Raw genomic sequence first — 25,330 nt, 5'->3', positions numbered from 1 at the left:
ATAGAGTTCTACTTTAAATTTGTGTTTGGCTGTTTATTGGAATACATTAACATAGTCTCCTGGTTATGACTCAGTACTTATGTTTGCAATGCTTTCATGTGTACTGTATATATGGGATACCACTTAAGAAATGATACATAATTGTAGAGTGTGACTGTTGTACTTCTTGCTAGCAATTTTGCACACCAGGCATCTAACTACACATGGCATTGTTTTACTGGTCTTCAACATATATGGGGAAATTTCTTCACACATATTTCTTAGTTGGTTATTAATGTCATTCTTTTATACTGACTACAACTATACAGTTACTATTCATGATATAGGATTGATTTTTTAATGTTTTTAGTACTTTATATTTTTTACAAGTCCTGCATGTCACAAGTTAATGTTGCCTTCACCTAGTCACATGCTTGTGTTCATTCTTCGATGGTTGCTTCACTACATTTTTTGGAATTATGATACTAATGTTGTGAGTGCTTCCCTACTTACATTGTTTTGATGGTACGTGATAGGTGTTTGTTTTCACATGTCTACACTTTCATTAGTTAACGTGGTTATGTTGTTCAGATTACACACCTGTATCTCTCATGCCTTGATAATACTCGACTTAGTGTTCTGGTATATTACTTGACATCCATATCATCGTTTAACCATCTACTCATGAAGATAGCGACTGACATATTACACATTGTGTAGTGTACCCCAACACATGTTTTTGGTTTAGGGTTGACTGGTTGATATATTTGGTAAACATAGTATTGCCAGTCTCATTAAAGTCAAATTACTGTTGATAGTAACAGGGAATAGAAACGTTAAACATTTTCTCACAACCCTAAAAGTGTAAGTATGCTAAAATGAGCATTCCTTAAATTCCTATAGTAATTAGTCACAATCTTCTCAGCATGTATCCAGTACTACTTTGCACCCAAGCACTTCGAGATGCAGACACAGACGCAGTTAACCTGAATAGTGGTGAGGCGTTGCTAATGTATCAAGAATGAACAGTGTAGGTGCAAATTTTTTGAATATCATCGAATTTACTAAAATGAAGATATGATCAGAAGTCGAACCATCGCCTCATATGCATTCATCTCACCAAGCTCGAATGCTAATCACTTGACCTCTATTAACTCTAATGTCCAGCACCCACTCACAGACACATCAGTTGTATAATAGATGCGAAAACTTCTCTTGCGATTTCCTCGGAATTGCCAGAGTAGTGCATCTTACTACTTGAACATTTTGCTGTTTTAATGACCTACTAAGGGTGTACAAAATTTGAAGTAAATCCATGAACCCAACGTCGTGGTCTCCCCTTGAAATGTATTGTAACCTGTCTTATTTAAATGTAAAAGAAACTGATTGCGAGTATATCTGCATGTCTGTATCAGTGCAGGAGATAAGTGCATACATGCAGCAGTATTTGGCTCAACATCTTGGACAATTTCAAATGTTACACATTCAGTAAACTGGCCACATGTTGTAGTATCTGCTCTCTGTCAGTAACATGGGCTCGACATTGGCAGTTTACCAATATCGTTATATTAGACTTTAGACACAATCTGTATTAGGCATAAACTGATTTGCTGACAAAGCATTACCACCTCTATATATACAGTCGTAACTAAAATATTATTGTTTGTACCACACTGCACTGCTGAATTAAGTCATTTCCTAGACTATATATCCGCCTATGCTGTGGAATGGGAACCCCTTTACCTAATAATACTCCATTTCTCCTTACAGCACTCACATAGATTATTTTTAGATCACTAGTGTGGACAGACAAGATCCGTGCTTCAACATCAACATATCAACATGCATGTTCAAAGTACCAAACTGCATTGTCTCAGAATGATTCCAGACTGTGTCAAAATGTCCCATAATATACAATCTAACACAATAAATTGTTTCCAAACTACAGCTTCGATCACTGCAGCTCTCAGTGCTCTCACCACTACATGAACATTCCTTGCTAGATGACAATCTGATGAGCTCCAACTGTGCAGCCACATCTCATATGTCACACAGCACTGAGTCAGCTATGAATGTCAGAAAGCATCCACATGGCGAAATTAATACTATCCTGTTTGAAAGCGATAATTAGGTACCGGCTGGAGTGGCCGTGCGGTTCTGGGCTCTACAGTCTGAAACCGAGCGACCGCTACGGTCGCAGGTTCGAATCCTGCCTCGGGCATGGATGTGTGTGATGTCTTTAGGTTAGTTAGGTTTAATTAGTTCTAAGTTCTAGGCGACTGATGACCTCAGTAGTTATGTCGCATAGTGCTCAGAGCCATTTTTTTGATAATTAGGTTTCGGAATACCGGAATGACGTGTGTAAATGGTGAGAAACATGACATAAAATGCATGTAAGAAACACGTACTTTAACCCATACGGGGAATAACGATGTATCACTATGCATGTTGATTCAGAGGACACATACCACTAGAGATGGGCAAACTGAAACACGTAAATGTTTCGAAACAAATGAAACAGTACAATATAATGTTTCGATACGGTGTTTCGAAACAGTGAAACAGTTTGTGTTTTGTAATCTAATAAACCTACACATTTTATCATCTTGAATGTCTACTGTATAAGTATGGCCATATAAACACAAATGAGGTGCGAGAGCGCTAATCATATCGCAGAAAGTATGAAACTATCACTTAGGCGTCTTGGCAGTTTCGTATTTCCTGCAGCAAATGCGCTGCTTTTGTTTCATGTAACTTTCATACTTTTCAATTGGCTGAGGAAAGCCTTCGCTGAAGACAGAAGAACCACCACGTTCGGAACTGGAGGTGGGAGCAAACTGCAGAAACAACAGATACGCTACTGGGATTCCCACATTCCATTAGTATGGCTAACATACCCATCCTGCTAGTTTCCATGCACACAAAGGGAATCATTGTGGATAGTAGACACAGTAACTATAGACTCACAAATAACGCCAAATAATTTGAATAAATAACAAAATATAACAAAAAAATTTTGTGTTTCAAGGTGTTTCGAACCGTTGCTATAAATTTACGATGCTTCCCGTTCACCATTACACTATCAGTGACATGTCAAACAGATTGCTTGCAATTATACCTACATCAAATTTATGTACATGTCTAATAACTGTCACTCTACGCCTTTTTTTTAGTTAAAATGTTGTAGTCTTACTTGCGTTTCTTAATATGATTACTGTACATGAACAGAGAAGCGTATGTTATAAAAAAAGTGTAATTTAACTGAATGATTTTCACATATTTATTATTTTGAATGTGAATAGTATGCATTGTTTTATTGTTTGGTTAGTGTTTATAAAGCAGATGTAACGCCATTTCGGAATAGGACAGTCAGCTAGAAACGAAGCTTTATTTTCAGATATCTTAAGCTTCATGCTATTGCTTGTCCAAAGATTTCGACACTCTTGAAAGTGTTTCATGAAGTGGTATGTTGTGTTTCAGTACCTGTGCCGAGCCCGAATCTCGTCCGACACTGGGCGGAATTAAACATCACTGTTTCGATACAATTACCCCGTTCCAGGCGCAGGTGGACTGAAACAGTCTTATTTTGAAACAACGATACAGTTTCTGTGTCTGGCTCGAGATCCGAGACAGGGGCGGAATGAAACACCACTGTTTCGAAACAGTGAACCATAGCCGTTCCGAAACACTGAAACAGTTCCAGGTATCGATACACTGTATCGAAACATAGAAACAGTGGCCAAGTCTACATACCACATGGCATAATGCTGCTGGAACCCACAGCGATGGCGAACAGTGTGGCTGTCGGTGTATCACTTACAGAATGAAATCATGTGAGCATTCAGCATTTATTTTCATGGTATCATTAGTAGTTGGTGGTAGGTACTGTGTGAGGATGTTAACAATGAGTGGTGGACATGCTTACAGACAATGCACTGGCTCTTTGGAGGTCATTAAAAGTATGTCTGTCTTTATACAGGGTGCACATAAAGTCCAGGAACACTTTCAATTACTTATTGCACAAGAACGAAGCAGTGTACAGATGTCATACATATTGCATTTTGAAGAGAAACTCTGAAAGTTTTTTTTTTTTTTTTTTTTTTTTTTTTACAAACATTCGATATGCGATCCATGAGTGACTGGCAGATGTCAATACGGTAATCGAATTCTTGCCATACCTGTCCCAGCATGGCATCATCGACAGTGGCAGTTGCTTCCCGTATTCAAAAGTCACACAGTTTCAGATCTGGTGAACTGGAAGGACATTTCATGAAACAGCTGTCCCCTTCTGTAGCATGGCCAATCCATCGACGTGGCAGCTCCGTGTTCAAGTACCCATGAACTTCACGATGAAAGTGGGGTGGAGCCCCCATCCTGCTGAAGGATGAACAGAGAGTCCAATTGCATTTGAGGAATCAGCCATTGCTGCAACATGGCCCAGTAGGAATATCCAGTGACGGTGCTCTCGGTGAAGAAGAATGGCCCGTACGGTTTTCGACGTAAGGCATAAAAAACATTTACCTTTGGGGAATCACGCTTAAATTCAGTGCATTTGTGTGGATGCTTTGTACCCCAGATTCGTCAATTATGCCTGTTCACTTTCCCATTAGTGTGAAAAGTGGCTTCATCGCTAAAGATTAAGCGATCGACAATGCTATCCCCATCCTCATTCAATTGTTACAACAGCGAACAAAATTCAGAATGCTTGTCTTTGTTGTCGTCATTGAGCTTTTGCACTAGCTCCAATTTCAATGGTTTCATAGACAGCTTCTGTCACAGGACTTTCCACACTGTCATTGGAGCTATTTCGAGTTCACGGGATGCATAATGCACAGATTTCTTTGGACTCCTTATGAATGTCTCTTGTAAGCGCTCCACATTCACTTTAATCACACTGGGACGTTTCTTCTCTTTGCCGGGCAGAAGAACCCGTCGCAACGAATTTGTTGTGCCAGCGGTAAATAGCCTTCCTTGTTGGTGGCTTCTTACCTTACTTGGTTCTAAACATCCGTTGAACAGCGATAGCACACTTGTTTTTGTCGAACTCCAATACACGGATAGCACCTGAACTCGCCATGTTTGCGACTAGTGCTGATTATCCGCAAATTACCAAACTATGCTGGGGCGTTATACGTGAATAAAAAACTTTCAGGGTTTCTCTTCCAAATAACATATGTATGATGAATGTACAATGTTTGGCTCTTATGCAGTAAATAATTGAATTTGTTCCCGGACTTCATGTACAGCCGCCCGGGGTAGCAGAGCGGTCTGCTGCGACTGGTCATGGTTCGCGTGGCTCCCCCTGTCAGAGGTTTGAGTCCTCCCTCTGGCATGGGTCTATGTGTTGACCCTAGAGTAAGTAAGTTTAAGTTAGATTAAGTAGTGTGTAAGAATAGGGACCGATGACCACAGCAGTTTGGTCCCTTAGGAACGTACCACAAATAAAAAGCAAACTACTTTATGTACACCCTGTAGTCGGGGCATGCATTTCACCGATTGTAGTGTGTTTCGAGAGTTTCTTTGCTGATTTTAGGCTCATTTTAACAGTCACAACTACACACAACTTTTATATTCACGGAGAAGAGCTGCTATTTTTTTTCTTCTAAACGCACTTCTGCCCTTGTTTTCGCTTCTGTGCCTTATGTGAAACTATCATCTTTATCTATTCTGCTTCCAAAAGTATCAAAATGTGTATCTCTTGAAAATTCTATTCCCACTTGTGACATTTAGTTCTCCTCCAAGTCCACCTGTGACGCTTTTTCTTATTTAATCTATTTCCATTTTTTAAACTACACCTAGCACAAGTTACCTTATTAAAAACAAAAATTTTAAAAATGCAATTCCTGTTCACTTTCGGCTATGTACCACCACTACATTCTCAGCGTTGTGCTAATTTTCTGTTCCTAATAAAAATCAACAGTTCATTACTTCCGTAACTCCCTCTGTGGGGGAAGGAAAATAAAAGATTACTCTATGGAGAAAAACTCAACGCATGCACATTGTGCCGCAAAATACTTTTACACCACCAGTATCCTCTAGAGACTTCATTTACTTTTAGTTCATACACGCATAATGCAGTCTAATGAGACCATAAACGCTTCCTTGCTTTCATGAACTTCCTTACAACCTGCTAATTTAAATACTTTGATGACAATTTATACACGGCTACCGCAATTATGTACATTACTCAGTCTGGTATGTATGTGGGAAAATACACAGGTGTGTTTACTTTTCTTTTTCAATGAAACTGAAGTACAAGACCAAGTACTAGTATTTTAGTAGATACAGATCGAGAAAGTTGTCGCCTGACATGCTTCTTTGCGCTCGAGAAACGTTAGCCATTTACACAGTAGTAACATCATGAACAGGAGGTAAATATTTTGCCATTCTCGTTTAAAATCAAATTTCTGTAGCGAGTAAGAGTGAATAGAAATGTTAAAAATTTTCTCACGAGCCTAAAAGTGTAAGTATGCTGAAATGAGGAATTTTTAAATCCTATAATAATTATTCATATTCTTCTCAGCATTTTTTGGTAGGCCTAATAGAAAATGAAATATATCTGATAGCTGGTGCAATTTGTAGTGTCATGACAAGTCCGAAATACGACGGCACTTTTATTTTGAATGTGCTTCTGCATTTCATTCACATAGCGCACAAAAGCACAATAGTTTCACAGTGTCTATACAGGCTAGCCGCTTGATGGCAATGCAGTAGCAAACATGCAGAAAAACTGTGGCAGCTTCGTGACTCAACAATGAGTGAGAACGAGAATAATGTATTTCACTAGGACTATTTGGAATGTCATACTCATTTTAACTGCATCGATGTGTTGCGGTATCTTTAATCGTTACAGTTGTTTGTTTTTTATTTATTTATTTATTTATTTATTCTTTGCCCATGGACTCCAGCTGAAAATCCAGCTGAGAGTATTGGGTGTGTCATACAATAGGCTATTAACATCAAACTTGATTTCATTATATATAAATGAAACAATTAATTAAACAGAAATAGTCCATAATCATACAAAGGTATTACATGTTTCACATTATATGTACACACAAATCCAAACAACATACATGATAATTTTAAAAGATACATTTCAGTAATGATATAACATATTAAACACCATCTTAGTATTCACTCAAACTGTATATACATTTCCTGTGAGATATAGTTTCAAATAATTTTTAAAACATTTTAGGTCTGTTTCTTTTTTAATGATTTTGGGGAGTTTATTAAAAAACCTTTTGCCTGCTTCTTCTGGGGCAGTCATAGACAGTTTTAGATTTCTGTTTATCATGTAGTAATTTTCATTTCCTCTTGTACCGTGTTTGTGTACATCTTTATTTAGGAGGTGTTTATCACTTGACCTTACCGCCATTATGCTTTGGTATATGTACAGTGAATATACTGTCATAATATTATAGTATACAAAAGCTTGCCTACAGGTCTGTCTTGGTGGTATTTTAGCAATGCATCTCACTGCCCTTTTCTGAATTGTGAATATTCTTTTCAGGTAGCCAGCTTGTGCACTTCCCCATATATGAACTGAATAAGACAAATGTGGGAAGACAAGTCCATAATACATTGATCTGAGGACTTTATCATCCACAGTCTTAGCTGTTTTATGCATGATGAAGATCTGTTTGTTTATCTTTTTACACAGTGCATCGATGTGCTCCCCCCATGCCAAATGTTTGTCTATAATAGTTCCTAGAAAATTTGTGCTGGTTACTTCTTTAATAGTCTTTCCATTTATATTATAATTTTCACTATGCTTGGTCTGAAATACTACATTCATTGTTTTAGACTGATTCATAAACAGGTTGTTTGGTGTTAAATATTTATTTGCATTTTCGATAGTCAGGAGTGCTTCCTTCTCAAGCTCCTCCTTTGTGTCAGCTGTGCAAATGATTGTTGCGTCATCAGCATACATTATAAGTTTCTGATTTATATAGCTAGGGAACTCATTTACGTATAGTATAAATAGTATTGGCCCAAGCACAGACCCTTGCGGCACACCGTGTTTAACTATTTGTAATTCTGATCTGTAGTTTGTTATATTTCCCTCACTAGTATGTCTGATTTCTGTACATTGTTTCCTATTTGTAATGTATGATTTAAGTATGTCATAGCATTTTCCTCTAATTCCATACTGATATAATTTCATCATTAATTTTGAGTGGTTCACACAATCAAATGCCTTAGATAGGTCCATAAAAATCCCACAAGTCTTTTGCTGCCTGTCAAGTAAATTAAGAATGTGCTCAATTATATCTGTTGATGCTGTTTTTGTTGACTTCCCTTCTCTGAAACCACGTTGTGATGAATGCAGTATACTGTACTTTGTTATAAAACTTACAATTCTATTCTTTATTATCATTTCATAGATTTTAGCAAATGTTGAGATCAATGATATTGGCCTGTAATTTCCTAATTCATCCCTGTTCCCTTTCTTAAATATTGGCTTCACTTTACTTACTTTCAGTGAATCTGGAAATATAACTTCTTCTATCGCAGCATTCAGCATGTGTGTCAATGGTTTTAATATACATTCTCTGCATTCTTTTATGAGATGTGATGTGACACCATCCAAGCCAGATGAATGTTTAATTTTAAGTTGTTTTATTAGGTCCGTTGTAGGTATGAAAACCATAGTATGATTTGTATGTGGGGGTTTAACAATTTACTTGATGCATTTGTTTTATTTTGACTTATTAATTCGTCTGCTACAGTAATATAATATCTGTTAAAAGTATTGGCTACTTCTAGAGGGTTTGCGTTGCTTTTCCCACTCATCAGTGGGCAGATGTCCTCTGCCTGATTTGTTACTTTTCCTCTCTCTTCATTGATGAACGACCATAAACCTATTGAGTGGTTCTTCCCCTTATCTATAGACATCCTGATGAATGAGGCTTTAGTTTTTCTGACAAAACTACAGTACTCTTTCTTTTTTATTTTATACAGTGTGTTGTAGGCCTCAGTATTTTTTTGTTTGGAGAGGTCATAATACACTCTCAGATTATTTCTGGCATGGATTACTTCTCCAGTCACTCAGCTTTTCTTTTTTGTTGCTGTCTGACAAGCCTTTTACTAACAGGACATGTAACATCATAATAATAACTGAATAAAGAAAAAAACTGGTTCCATTTGGTGTTTGCATCTTTAGCTGCATATATTGTTTCCCAGTTTTCTGCCTCTAACATCTTTTTTAGCAGCTTTATGTTATGTGGGTAGTTCTGTCTTCTTATCTCCCATATCTTCTGCACTGAATCACTAGTCTTTATATTTATGTCTATCATGATTGCAAAATGGTCTGCTAATGTGGAGTTTATTACCTGTGTGTCACAATAGCATGTAGGAATATTTGTTATTACATGATCAATTATAGTTTCACTATGCTTTGTTACTCTGGTTGGTTTATCTATTTTTATTTTTAGGTTGTATATGCACAATATGTCCAATAGGGTCTTAGTAATGTCTGTATTTTTACTTGTATCTATGTTCAGATCTCCTATAATTATCAAATAAGCATATGTTTTTGAGAGGTGTTGGATTATATCTTCCAGCTGTTCAAAGAAGGTTTTGATTATACCATTTGGTGATCGATACAAACCTAATACACAACATAAATTCCCAGCAATTTTAGTTTCCAGTGCTGTAGCTTCAAAGCTCAATTCTATAGCATATTTTGTTATATTTATGGCTTTAGTTGATTTATAGTTAGAAAAAATGGCAACCCCACCACCTTTATAGGAAGTTCTGCAAAAACTGGCTACTTTCACATAATTCTTCAAGTTGTACATTCCTATGTGATCTTCTTTTAGCCCATGTTCTGTAACTACTAGAATGTTTGGCCTATACTCCTGTAATAGTACCTGTTTTATTGTTAATGTATTGAACATTTTGGTGAAGTATTCTAACAATTGGCTTTAAATGTAATAGTTCCCCTTCCCGTAATATACTAAGCACTTCACTTGCTCTCTTTGCTTCTGGTACTATGCAATGTTTTTTTTCAGTTTGTGTCATTAAACCTGGATCGTATCTTTGTCCGGTGTTTATGTCCCTCTCTCTATTGTCACACTGGTATTTAAGATGGACAGTTTTACTTACATCTTTTTCCATGTTCTCTTTGTGCTTACTCGGTACCATAAAAAATTCTCACTTAGTGTAGCAGGTCTCCTAGTTCTCAGGCATCTGTCTTGATTGGAAGCTGCTTCTGCTGTTGATCTCCCAGGCCTCAGGTACCTCTTCTGTGTGTTTGCTGTTGCTGGTGGCTCCTGCGCTCCCCGACTTGGTGACTGCCCTTCTTTGTTAGCTGCTGCGGCTAATGAACCTTGTATGTTTTCCTCACATTCATTTTCAATGCCTTGAGGTAGTATTACGGGGTCTGCTGTTCTGGATGCTGTTGCTGAAGACGACAGCTCTGCTGATGATTGTGGTGATTCTGCTGCTATTGGTTTATCTGACATTGCTGCTGAGAATATCTGAGCCTTTGCTGCTGCTACTGGTGTTTGTTGTAGCTATACTGCAGATAATGATGGTTCCACTGTTACAGACAACTCTTGTTTTGGCGGAATTGGGATTGGAGACACTTCCATTACAGATGACTCATTAACAAATTTAAGTATTTCGGCACTAATACTCTTTTTCCCTTTTACGTTCATGTGGAGACCATGTCTTGTGAAGTGCTCTCTGTGAACACTGTTTATCTCTACGAAAGTCGTTTTCTGGAAACCTCTACATATTTTCTCAAATACCCTGTTTGCTGTAACAATCTCGATGTTTACGCACGAGTTTTCCATCAGATCGTGTCTCCTGGGGATACTAACAATGTAGAAATGCACTCGAGGCATCCTTTTGACTGTTTCCTTTGGGATTCTCGTTGCACGCAAAGTTTCATTACAGTAAACATCATTTGCGCCTCCTATTATGATGCAGCTGTTACCGGTCGTTAATATGTTGTCACTGTTTTTCAGAATTTCGCGTAATGGCGCGCCTGGTTTGATGATGCCTGTTAGATTAAGGTCTGGGTGATTTCTTCTCATAATTTCCGTAATTCCTCTCCCATGACTATCTGCAAAAATATGTCTGTTGCTTGTGTCCTTGCTTATCCATAACGTGGTTGTTTACTTTTTTTTTCTTTACGAATATTTACCTTGTGTTTTTCTCCATTTAATCCACTTGTATATTTTTTTGTGTGGATAGTTTGTTCATATTTTTATCCATAGATGCACTATTAACACTTTCTTTTCTTGCATTTGATTCACTTGTGCCTTTTTGAGTGCTCAGTTCGTTCATATATCTAGTTACAGTCGTACTGTTTACACTTTGTACATTTGGTTGTGCAGACCTACGAATTTTATGGCTAGCATTAATGAGATCTTGTTGCCTTGACGATTCAGACAGTTCCCGTATGGTTAGTACCAAATTTTCCATTGTTTTTATATATTTTTTTATAATGTCAAGTTCTTTTTGAAGTTCGTCATGCACGCTGACTTCTATTCCCGCGTAGTACTTTCCACTCGCGATCTCGCGGCCGTTACACTCTATGTCACATTTACACTGTATTTGTAAATCTTCTTGAGCAAAGCAGTGTGAATGGCACCATTTATGTTTAAACACGCATATTCTAATTCCATTTAGCACTGTTTCGTCACAAACAATACACTTAATTGAAATTAAGTCCTCAAAAACTGCAGAGCGTTTTAAAGTTACGTGTACACTTGCCGCCATCTTAGTTCTTCTTGTTACTTCTTGTTGCTTCTTGTGAATAATCACTTTCGATTGTGTATCGATAGTTGTGCGGAATTACACAGTTGTAAGAAAATCATGGAAGTGCAGCCTAAAAGAAAGGTCTACATCTAGAGTTACCGAAAAGAGTAGGAAAAATACGCCGAGTTTAAGCATTGGTTGAAGCCTCTGCCAGCTTACGTGGCTAATGCCTGTTGTAGCTATTTCCAGTTCGAAATGTATGCAAAAATAATTACCAATTTGAAGGAACATTTGGAAACGAAAAACATAGAGCAATATATGAACTAATTTCACCAAATAAGCAACTGTCAGTTTTTGCAGTACCAGTGAAACCATGTAATTCTTTCGCAAGAACTGAGTATATGTTAGCTCTGTATTATACATTGCTCAACAGAGCTCAATATCTAACAACGATCACTTGACTGATGTTTGCAAGAAATGCTTTAAGGATTAGAAATTGACAAATGCAATGAAATGACATAGAACCAAATGCACGGAGTTAACAAACTATATTCTGATACCTCTTTTCAAGAAGCTTCTCTTAAGTAACATAGGTTATCAAAAATATAGTTTATTCGTAATTTTTTCCATTTTCCGTCTTTCCTTCGTTGCTTTAAATTCGTGGAGGTATGTTCCATCTATGCAACTAACTGAAAGCAGTTTGTTTATTGCCATATGCGTTTCACTTCTTTTATTTGTGAAGCATCTTCAGTGGCCTGTAATTCATCTTTCTTTTTATACATATAATAAATGTATTATGTGGTAATTACAATATGTTGCTACGTTACATTTTGTCGTGTTTATCTCTTATTTTGTAGTTGAGAATGAACTTTTATAACACAAATTTCGTGATTTGAAATTATTGTTCGGTGTTACTTACGATTTTCAGCGCTGTTAGGTCATGCGTGTGGTCTTAGAAATGCATTTATTAGTTTTCATGCTCCAGTTGGCCGATTTTCGGCATTCTTTCATCCACGTTTGATTCAGCACATCGCATACATCACTTGCACCTTTCATTTTGTGTTCAACATGTGTGTGTTTTCGGTATGTAGTGCTGCCAATAGTCGTTGTGTGTTTATCGGTTGTCTTTTGTGTGTGTGTGGCTATTTTCATATTTCCAACTTCGTAAATGTTCTTCATATCTAGTATTGAAGTTCCTACCAATCATTCCCAGAAATATTGATTTACATTCTTGGCACTCTGGTTGGTATGTACCTGCTCCTTGGTATTTATTTAGTTTGTCTGTTGTTTGTAAATGTGATTCGAGTGTCTTTCATATTCTATAATCTATGTGTTATCCCTGTTTCTTTAATATATTTGCTATCTTGAGTGTTGCTTTGTGTTTGTGTGTAAGTGTACAATTTTTTTCTGTTAGTCATGTCATGAGTGTTACTGGTTTGTCTTTCCGAGTGTGCTATAGTGTCTATGGGGCTGTTTGGTGTTTGTGTTCTGTGATTATTTTCCTTTTTTTGTTTAGCTGTGTTTTAATTTTTTGGTTGAGTTTTTGTACTATATGGTTGCTGTAACCATTGTTTGTTGCTATGGGTAGTATCGTTTGTAACTCTTTTCATAGTTCTTTTTGCTGAGTGGGATGTCATTTAATCTTTGTGACATGTGTCATAGGGCTGCTAATTTTTGATTTTGTGAATGCTTTAATGATGCACGTATAATTGTGTCTGTGGCTTTGGCTTCATGAAGACATCAAATGTGTATTTATTGTTGTCTCTCTTTATTGATAGATCCAAGAAATGTATTTGCTTTTGTGTTCCTTTTTCCATGGTGAACTGAATATTTTTATGTATGTTGTGTATATCTGTATGTAGTTTATCAGTTTTCTCCATTGGTTCATGCACCATACAGATTATCATCCACATATCTGTACCAGTAAACAATTTTGTATCGTTTCTTTGTGATGACTGTATCAAATATTGTGTGTCCTATGTGGTTGATGAATATGTTTGCCAGTATTCCTGATATTTAGGATCCCATTTGAAGCCCATCTTCTTTCAAGTAAAATTCCGTTTCAAACTGAAAGTAATATTATGGGTGTTTAGTACTTTGTATTTTAGCATGGGTTAAGGTGGTTAAAGGGGTTGTATGTACTTTATGGTATGCCATGTCTTGGACTAAGTAACTGAATCATGTGTTTTACTAAAATGTGTTAATATTTTGCTTTGCGCACTACTACCCACAAAAACAGTTAGGTGATATAGCAAGATTTTACTTATCTTATTACTCTTTCTCAAATGTACTTAATCCAATTCTAACCCAGGCCAGGAGTTAATGTTCTGCAGTAAGCTGATATATAACGTTTTTACACAAGTACTTTGATTATCATAGAATTAAGTATTCTGTCATGTGGTTGATGCATTTTATATTTTTGTATTAGTTCCATTATGAAGCAACGAGACTAATATTTTCCAGACAACACTACAAATTTATTTGGGCGCCTGTAAACCATTAAAAGATCAGTGCTGATTCAGTTTGGCCAGCGTCTACTTTCTATGATACTGATTTTAGTACTGAAACAGTAAACTAATAATGGATTTTTTTTGTCAACCTAACAAAAACCATAATATTTCTTTCTTCTTTTGTGAAGCTTTCTGGCATTATTTTAATTTACTTTATTTTAAGATTTGATTATATGGACAGTGATGATTTCAATTATTATAGGATCTATTGTAATCCTGCATAAAACTCAAACTGTTAATATTTTACTATTTTCGTAACTCATGAAATCTGATTAAGCTGACTACATGTAAGTCCCCTCCCACTTACACTAAATGAAAACAATTGTCACAGATCCCTCCCACTGCATTAAGGCCCCTACTAGGGCAAACCATCTTTCCAGGTAGTGACTGACGTCCTTTTGTAAACAATGTGAGCCACCACTCCTCTGGAAGGAGTAAGGAACGTACATGGTGGCAGCCAGTCAAGGAATATTTTAGGGAATTGGTTTAAAAATTTGTTTCGAAGGCCCAGTGAAATCTTCACAAGTTTTCTCCCAGAGTAACTTCAGCTGTGTCTACGTGACACAAGTTGCCTGTCTTCAGAAATGAGGCAGTTTGTCAAGTTAAAGCTGCTGAAAAGAGATGCCTTGAGCCCTCTACTGAAACTGCTAGAAAATTCAAGCCATCAGTTTTAGTCAATAGCGTGCTTGGGATACAGGTCATGTGTGTGGACTCTGGAGGTTTCTGCAGTGCAGAACACAGTTGCTTCTCTCTCTTGTGATCCCGACCTCGAGCAGAACAGATGTTTTTCTTGGGAGTCTTGTCCAGGCACCAACGTAAATTAACATGAACCGTCTCTCCTTCCGTTGCTCACTTAATTAGTTGTTCGACCTCCTAGACTGGCCTAAACCTGGTAACTTCCGACCCTAGGCGAGCCCTTTGTATACAGTGTATTGAAATATGTTCTCTTTATCTTACCAACCTTCTTCCCCCTTTCCTGCCCATGTAAAAGAGAAAAAGCTCAAAAACAGCATCAGTGCAAAAACAGGTAACCACTACACAGAAAATCTGATTGCAGACACAGAAAACATCCTGACAGAGGAAGAGAAAGAAGGAAATAACACTAAAAATATTGGGCTAACACGAGAACTAACGAAGAAATAAATAAATAACTTAATCATCATGTCAAAGAAAGAGCAAAACAGGAACCTTCAAACAGAAAACAATACCACTAAGAAATTAAAAGAAACACTAGAATCTAACAACATCATAGTCACAAGATCCGATGAAGGGAACAACACAGTACTGATCAATAAGGAACAATACATAAAAAATAATAAAGTTTTCATCTCCTCTAACAATATCACAAAACTGAAATCTGATCCAACAGCACACTTCCAGACATAGATAAAAAACTACTTCAAAGACATCAGACAAGTACTCACAAACAAACAAAAATAACATGCCACACAGAAGAACCCAAAAGCACCAACACTCAGAAGCCAACCCATTATTCCATTGAGGCCTGTTATTGATTTCATGAACACACCATCTTACCATGTGTAAAAGACATGAACACGAACAAAATCATAATGCAACATTATGAAATGAAAAACAGCAGAACAGTGAAAAACAGAAATGAACTCAAAACTCAAAAAAAGACTTATACATTCCCCAAACATAATCACTCATCTCTTTCAACATAGAGAACATGTACTCCTCAATATCCACCCCCGGCACAATAAAACTAATTGAAGAATACTTACTGACATTCACCAGCTACTTGCAGACAATATTAATGAAATAACTAAAATCCTTAAAGCAGTCACACCCACAATGTTGTTGTTGTGTTCTTCAGTCCTGAGACTGGTTTGATACAGCTCTCCAAGCTACCCTATCCTGTGCAAGCTTCTTCATCTCCCAGTACTTACTGCAACCCACATCCTTCTGAATCTGCTTAGTGTATTCATCTCATGGTCTCCCTCTACGATTTTTACCCTCCACGCAGCCCTCCAATGCTAAATTTGTGATCACTTGATGCCTCAGAACATGTCCTACTAACCGGTCCCTTCCCTTTGTCAAGCTGTGCCACATACTCCTCTTCTCCCCAATTCTATTCAATACTTCATCATTGGTTATATGGTCTACCCATCTAATCTTCAGCATTCTTCTGTAGCACCACATTCCGAAAGCTTCTATTCTCTTCCTGTCCAAACTATTTATCGTCCACGTTTCACCTCCATACATGGCTACACTCCATACAAATACTTTCAGAAACGACTTCCTGACACTTAAATCTAAACACGATGTTAACAAATTTCACTTCTTTAGAAACGCTTTCCTTGCTATTGCCAGTCTACATTTTATATCCTCTCTACTTCGACCATCATCAGTTATTTTGCTCCCCAAATAGCAAAACTCCTTTACTACTTTAAGTGTCTCATTTCCTAATCTATTGCCCTCAGCATCACCCGACTTAATTCGACTACATTCCATTATGCTCGTTTTGCTTTTGTTGATGTTCTTCTTATATCCTCCTTTCAAGACACTATCCATTCCGTTCAACTGCTCTTCCAAGTCCTTTGCTGTCTCTGATAGAATTACAATGTCATCGGCGAACCTCAAAGTTTTTATTTCTTCTCCATGGATTTTAATACCTACTCCGAATTCTTCTTTTTTTTCCTTTACTTCGTGCTCATTATACAGATTAAATAACATCAGGGACAGGCTACAACCCTGCCTCACTCCCTTCCCAACTGCTGCTTCCCTTTCATGCCCCTCGACTCTTATAACTGCCATCTGGTTTCTGTACAAATTGTAAATAGCCTTTCGCTCCCTGCATTTTACCCCTGCCACCTTTAGAATTTGAAAGAGAGTATTCCAGTCAACATTGTCAAAAGCTTTCTCTAAGTCTACAAATGCTAGAAACGTAGGTTTGCCTTTCCTTAATCTTTCTTCTAAGATAAGTCGTAAGGTCAGTATTGCCTCATGTGTTCCAATATTTCTACGGAACCCAAACTGATCTTCCCTGAGGTCGGCTTCTACTGGTTTTTCCATTCGTCTGTAAAGAATTTGCGTTAGTATTTTGCAGCTGTGACTTATTAAACTGATAGTTCGGTCATTTTCACATCTGTCAGCACCTGCTTTCGTTGGGATTGGAATTATTATATTCTTCTTGAAGTCTGAGGGTATTTCGCCTGTCTCATACAAACTTTTATTATACTGATAAAATACTGGAATTATAGATGAAGTCAGGGGATAGCAAAGGCTACACATCAAAATCCATGAACTTCTAATATTAACATCCTACCTACTTAATTTAAGATACCTTATATCACCTCGTACAGTAACAGTGCACATATAAACAACATGCTAATATCATGGTTTTGTTGCCATATTGCCTATTGTTTTTTAACATCTGTGATGTTCAAGTGGTTCAACAAAAAATTTTATAGACACATCAAAAAAAAGTTTTGCATCATCCCGGTTCCCAGAACTCCTGAAGATAGATGTTGACTGTGGATATTGTATCACAGACACACTGTCTTTGAATGTTCAGAGATGTCACTAAACCTACCCAAAGATCTAAACAATCATGCATGAGCAGCACCTATTAGATTGGGGGGGGGGGGTGAGGGGGTCCGACAGCCGATCAGCCGATCCAGTCATTCCACCAGGAAGGAGGTACATGGCTCGTGTTGTCTGTAGTTCAACCATGCCAGACAGTCAATACTGCGGTTCAATCACGTCCGCACTTTGTGCCAGGAAGAGCTCTCAACAAGGGAAGTGACCAGGCGTCTCGGAGTGAACCAAAGTGATGTTGTTCAGACATGGAGGAGACACAGAGAGACAGGACCTGTCGATGACATGCCTTGCTCGGGCCGCCCCAGGGCTACCAGAGGAACCCTGACAGCAACGCCACGATGTTGAATAATGCTTTTCGTGCAGCCACAGGACGTCGTGTTACGCCTCAGACTGTGCGCAGTAGGCTGCATGATGCACAAATTCAGTCTCGATGTCAATGGCGAGGTCCATCTTTGCAACCACGACACCATGCAACGCAGTACAGATGGGCCCAACAACATGCCGAATGGACTGCTCAGGATTAGTATCGCATTCTCTTCACCGATGAGTGTCGCATATGCCTTCAGCCAGACAATCGTCGGAGATGTGATTGGAGGCAACCCAGTCAGGCTGAACGCCTTAGACCCACTGTCCAGCGAGTGCAGCAAGGTGGAGGTTCCCTGATGCTTTCTGGTGGCATTATGTGGGGCTGACGTACGCTGCTGGTGGTTATGAAAGGTGCCATAATGGCATACGTGAATTGCATCCTCAAAGCGATGGTGCAACCACAATGGCAGCATATTGGCGAGGCGTTTGTCTTCATGGACGACAATTCGCGCCCCCATTGTGCACATCTTGAGAATGACATCCTTCAGGATAATGACATCGTTCTACTAGAGTGGCCAGCATGTTCTCCAGACATGAATCCTGTCTAACATGCCTGGGATAGATTGAAAAGGGCTGTTTATGGACGAAGTGACCCACCAACCACTCTGAGGGATCTACGCCAAAACGTTGTTGAGTAGTGGGACAATCTGGACCAACAGTGCCTTGATGAACTTGTGGTTAGTATGCTACGATGAATACAGGCATGCAAGAGGACGTGCTACTAGGTATTATAGGTATCGGCGTGTACAGCAATCTGGATCACCATCTCTGAAGGTCTCGCTGTATGGTGGTACAACATACAATGTGTGTTTTTCATGAGCAATAAAAAGGGCGGAAATGATGTTTATGTTGATCTCTAGCCCAATTTTCTGTACAGGTTCTGGAACTCTCGGAACCGAGGTGATGCAAAACTTTTTTTGATGAGTGTATATTCGTTTTCATCATGATTGGGTATGGTTTGCACACAATGGATGCCACAGTCTAACTTACTTCTGACATCTGGCACTATCTTCTTTTCTTCCATTTGCAACATAATGTTGTCTAAAGCTTTTAGAGAATTGAGTCTCTTTGAGTTACTTGAAGAAGCATCAACAAATAGATTACTGGCGCTATTAACGATTAAACTGTAACTCGAATCATAATTTGTTGTGACAAAGGATGTGACACATGGCACTCCCCTATCAACTCTCAGCACACAAAGATGCAGTTTGTTGTAGTCATTAATCACTGATCACTTATTAGTACTAATTTTTCTGGTCTCTAAAACTGAACCTGTACCATTTAAGCTTTTTAGTGCGTCCTGTGTGTGGTAGTTCTTATTGGATTCTATATCCTGAATGGCTTTTTACAGGTTGCCTTCCTCTACATCATCGGTTTTACAAAAAAATAGGATGGCGTGTTTGGAAATATGGTTGGCACAGCATCTTCTGTTAGTTCATGGAAACACTTTTAATTCTCCTTTGTCCATAATTCTATCTACTCAAATTGTGTACAATTCGGCGAAATGTTTCATACATACAAGCGGTTGTTTTAGTTTAGAGAAATCTGTAGGGATGTTACGAAGCCACACACTATGGCGATTTTCATCAGATGGCAGTGAAAATATTGTTGTCTTCTCAATTTCTGATTTGTAATACGATCTACATCCAAATACAGTGCACTTGCGTGGCATTTCCGTATTTCACACAATATATAAGCAAAATGAAATGAAATTAATGTACCATCTTGAAGTACCTGTCACATTTAATTTGTAGTGCTACAGTTTACTAATAATAAAGTGTATTGTAACTGCTGCACTCTACACTAAACTTTGATTTTACATACCTTCTTGGTATAAGTATTTACTTCCAAACACTTCGGTATAAAATCACGAAAAGCTGTTGAGCCTTGTGCACATTTGGACAGTCACTGTATTAGTAGTTTGCACAATACGATGTACTTATTTTAAAACTCGCACTCAAAGACATTAGGCAGTTAAGTAAAAGCCACATGGTTGAGGTTATGCACACTCCTGGTTATTATACTTTCACATACACCTATTTCATTATTAAAAAATTATATTTACGTTGAATGATTTCAGTAGAACAAACTTGAGTGAATATAACTTACACTATAGAACTTCGCTCATATAAGACTCACAAACAAACATGCTCACTAGCTAACGCCAATAACAGAAAATGTAACATCAACACATAAGACTCACAAACAAACATGCTCACCAGCTAACGCCAATAACGGAAAATGTAACATCAACACTGGCAGAAGTAATAGGAGCCACATATCCCTTTAACAGGATAAGAATTTAACCACCATACCATCTGAAGAAGCAGTCAGCATTCGATAACTCATCAAATGGTCGTATACCGAGGAAGAGGAAAGCAGTAGTTTCATCCCATCTGCATGATTTTTTTGCTGAAGGACTACGAAAACCACAGTAAGATGAGTACAAGTGCAATATTCTTACATATTAATGTACAGTCTCTTAAGAACAAACTTCATGAACTTCAGTATTGGCTGGAAAACTTAAACTGCATTTTGATTTCAATAAATGAACACTGGCTTAGCAATGACGAACTAAAATTGAATGTACCATATGGATGTGAATTGGCAACATGATGGTGTATCTGAACGTGTTAAAAATAGTGTGAACCTAATCTATGAAGTTATAAATGTAAGTGGGCTGTGCATAGAAGCAAAATTTGAGGCTGCAGCCATAACGTTGCCAAAATAGGAAATTATAATAGCTTCAGTATGCAGCCCCCAAAACACAATGTAGACCTATTTGTGGAGAAACTGATACTCTTGCTACTCAGATACTAAGACTACCGAATACTAATATTTGGTGATGTCAATATAACCATTAGGCTTAAGAACAGAAATGCTGATCACTTACAAAATACATTAGGGTTCCTTAACTTCAGTTGTGTAAATGACAAACCCACAAGACAGGAAGCATGTCTAGATAACATAATACGTAATTTTCATATAAACAAAACAGAGTTCGACACAATCAAGCTAGGCATTTCAGATCATGAGGGACTATGGCTCAGACGAACTCTTATCAGTAAAGCAACTGAAACTTCCACAGACTCTAGAAAAATGAGACCAATTAATGAATCAAAGCTAAACATGTTGATAGGAAAATAGAATTTAATAAAATAGGATAAAATAATAACCACTGCAGGTACAAATGAATCAACCAACAAATTTGTATAACTGTTAATATCAGGCACACACGCAATCCACCCTGTGGCCCAAGAGGCTGACGTCACGATAATGCTCCGGGACCTACCTTTCTCCTGGGCCTCGCATTGATTTGAGTCTTAAGCTGGGTTTGCACATGCAACGAAAGTGTCGCCACAGCTGGTGGCATACTGCATGTTGCATGTATGAACTCCCAGTTTTTAGTGGCGCAACTTAAGATACGCTACTTTTGTCACTCTAGGAAAGGTTCACCTCGGTTGTACTTTGTTGTGCAACTTTCCTACCACCACTGCTTCCTGGTGGTAGTGTTTCGAAACAGGGGCATTCTTTGGCAATTATCGTTGTGTAGTTGCTGCTGTACGCCATTCGATTTCAGTGTTTTTTTTTTAAATTTTATTTCTGAAAAAAGTGAAAACAATGGTCGGCAGGTACCACTTCCGTAACTATAAGAACAGCAACCCATGTTTGATTTTCTGCAGCAGTGTGTGTGTGTGTGTGTGTGTGTGTGTGTGTGTGTGTGTGTATACAATATTTGTAAACCAATGATGTATCCCACAGTCTTAAAAGATTTTTGAATGTTTGAAGAAACTTAATATGTTGAACGAAAAAAGCGAGTCATATTAATTTTGTAATATTTGAGACCAAGATTATAAAATCTTGGAAGAACGGAGTGTCTGCCAATGTTATTTACATGCCAGCTCTTGCGTAGTTTGCCACTGCTGACAGCATTTTCATCTCTGAGTGTTGTTTCTTTTATAAACGTGTTTGTTCCCCCTGATTTATCCTGTGCGAAATCTATTTTCAGATCCAATATTTTGGGTTTCGTCTTCCTTGTATTGAACTCTTTATCATAGTCCTAAGGCCATAATCTGAACTATGACCTTCGTAATCGCCCATATGATTTCATTAGACGCCATATTGAAAGCTGTGCAACAACGTAGAATTTGTGGCGTCCTATGTGAACAGTAGCTCACGATGCAACTACACCAAGCCGCAAGCTGTGACGCCACTTTACATGCGTGTTTCAACTCGGGCTTACAGCGTTTTTGTCCATGTCTTAACAAAAACAAGCAATGAAAACATCGTCCTTTTTGTGCTGCTTTGGAAATATTTTATTTGCGAGTGTGCCTATTTAATTCCACTCAGTCTGTCGATTTGCTTGCTTAGCCAACACTTATATTTCTGCTGTTATAAGCCTGGTGAAGGTAGCTTTGTGGCATCTAATTTTTAGGTGTAGCTTGTAAAATGTCGACTGTTATTAGGTGTTGAAATCTACCATTGGGGGACATACTTTAGAATTTTGGACATCAGTTCAGCGAATATGTGTATATATGAAAATTAACTCATGCTTTCCTTTTCATTGCACGCTTGTTTGTAATGTTGTGCCAACAGGCAGCGTTTTTGATGTAGTGACCTCGGCGAGCAACAAGAAAATCTACCATTTTCCCGCTACTGTCGTATTTTGCACATATTTTCGAATTTTTTCGTATTAGATATGGAAAAATTGTTAATTTTCATTTCTGTGGCATTTTTAACTGTGCAGAAATATATTGGCGGTAGTAAGAAATTTTGGTCTAAAAACAGAACTTGCCTTTAACAAGCTATGTAAACGTCGCATTTTTCGCGCTGCAGACATTTTAGAATTTTTGAAACATCTTAGATAGATAAATTAATTAACTTACATCTTTGTTGCGTTTTTCATTCATTATTGTGATATCTCTCTAACTGATTTGAATATTACAATGTTCTATCAGGTATTCATCTCAAGTAAGCCTTGGATACTCACAAGGGAGCATCCCCATCGCACCCCCCCTCAGATTTAGTTATAAGTTGGCACAATGGATAGGCCTTGAAAAACTGAACACAGATCAATCGAGAAAACAGGAAGAAGTTCTGTGGAACTATGAAAAAATAAGCAAAATATACAAACTGGGTCGTCCATGCATAAGATAGGTAAAATTAAGGGCGCAGGGAGGAGAGGACTGCCGTGGTCCCATGGTTAGTGTGAACAGCTGTGGAACAAGAGGTCCTTGGTTCAAATCTGCCCTCCACTGAAAATTTTGCTTTCTTTATTTTCGCAAAGTTATGATCTGTCCGTTCGTTCATTGACGTCTCTGTTCACTGTAATAAGTTTAGTGTCTGTGTTTTGCGACCGCACCGCAAAACCGTGTGATTAGTTGACGAAAGGACGTGCCTCTCCAATGGGAACAAAAAACATTTGATCGCAAGGTCATAGTTCAACCGATTCCTCCACAGGAAAACATGTCTGATATTTTGTATACGACACTGGTGACAGCATGTGCATCACATGACAGGAATATGTTGTCGACCCACCTAACTAGTACACTTGGCGAATGGGTGAAAAGTTTCTTCTACGTTGCCCGATTTAGGTTTTCTTGTGGATGTAATAATCACTCCAAAAAAAGTGATGAAAACATAAGAGTTTTTCACATAAACTGAAAATAAAAAGTTAAAATTTTGGGTCGAGGGAAGATTTGAACCAAGGACCTCTCGTTCCAGATCTGTTCACGCTAACTACAGGACCACAGAGCTCCTCACCTCACATTGCCCTTAATATTGCTTATCTTACGCAAGGACGACCCAGTTTGTATATTTTGCTTATTTTTTCATAGTTCCACACAACTTCTTCCTGTTTTCTCGATCGATCTGTGTTCAGTTTTTCAAGGCCTATCCACTGTGCCAAGTTATAACTAAAACTGAGGGGGGTGCGATGGGGATGTTCCCTTGTCAGTATAAACATTGCACTTTTGGCACTGCCAGCGCATTTTGCATATATTTCAGAATATTGCAACATTTGAACTATGAAAAATAATTAATTTACGATGCAACTGTGTTTTTCACAGTAGAGACATCTGTTGAAAGGACGATTTTTAACAATGGAACCATCTATTCGTGTGGTATGACAGTCGAACTTTGATAGAATTTACAGTGCAGCCATCTGCTGGTGGCAGGAGGAATTGGGATCCTAAACCGGGTTTGCTATTATTTCGCGTTTTCTGTGTTTGTGGAATGGTATTTAAGGTAAAACCCATATTCACCAAATTCTGATTCCTGATTCATTACTTATATTTTATGAGCGAATGTTAGTTTTTAATTATTTATAGAGAAACATCGGTTTTTCAGTACAACTATCTGCTATTGACAGGAGCAAGTAGCATGTGAAAGTAGATACTTATGTTTTCATGGCTTATGGGATAGTATTTACGATAAAAAACTCGTTTCCAGTGAATAAATGTTCCTATTTCGCTATTTATATTTTATAAACAAATATTGGTTTTTAACTGTTTATAAAGAAATATACTACCCTCTCATTACAATATTCCATAACAAATGATATATAACTTCAAATCATAATTACCACCCTCTGATCCACCTCCTGCAGTTTGCCGATGACACCACCGGTCCCAACGCCTCCTTCGGAATCACCTTGACGCTTTTGCCACATTGTGTAACCAGTGGCTCCTCACAATCAATCCTTCCAAGACCCAGGCAATCATCGTAGGTCGTATCACAGGCCTCTTCTTTCTCCTTGATTTTTCCCTTACCATCTGCGCCCGTCCTCTCTGCCTCTCCCCCACCCTCACCTACCTTGGACTCACCATTGACTGTCACCTCACCTGGATCCCTCATCTCCGCTCTATCCAACCCAAATCCCACAACTGCCTCTGCCCCGTTAAACTCCTCTCTGGCCAGACATGGGGGTTACCGTCCTCCACACCTACAAATTCTTAATCCGTCCCATCCTCTGTTATGCCAGCCCCGTCTGGATATCCGCCCCCCTCCCCCAAATTCTATAAGTCTCTCCAGATCCTCGAGCACCATGCACTCCCCCTTGCCTTCCGTCTATGCCTCCCGTCCCACAGGCAGATCCTCTATGACCTAATTCCTTTCCCCCAACTGCTCCTTTTCCTCGAACATATCCAAGTCCTCTACACCTCCTGTCGACTTGATCACCCCATCCCCTGGTTGCT

The sequence above is a fragment of the Schistocerca cancellata genome, chromosome 4 (assembly GCF_023864275.1).
Source record: "Schistocerca cancellata isolate TAMUIC-IGC-003103 chromosome 4, iqSchCanc2.1, whole genome shotgun sequence".
Lineage (NCBI taxonomy): Eukaryota > Metazoa > Arthropoda > Insecta > Orthoptera > Acrididae > Schistocerca > Schistocerca cancellata.
The sequence above is the reverse complement of the archived record's forward strand: the minus strand, read 5'-3'. Positions refer to the sequence as shown.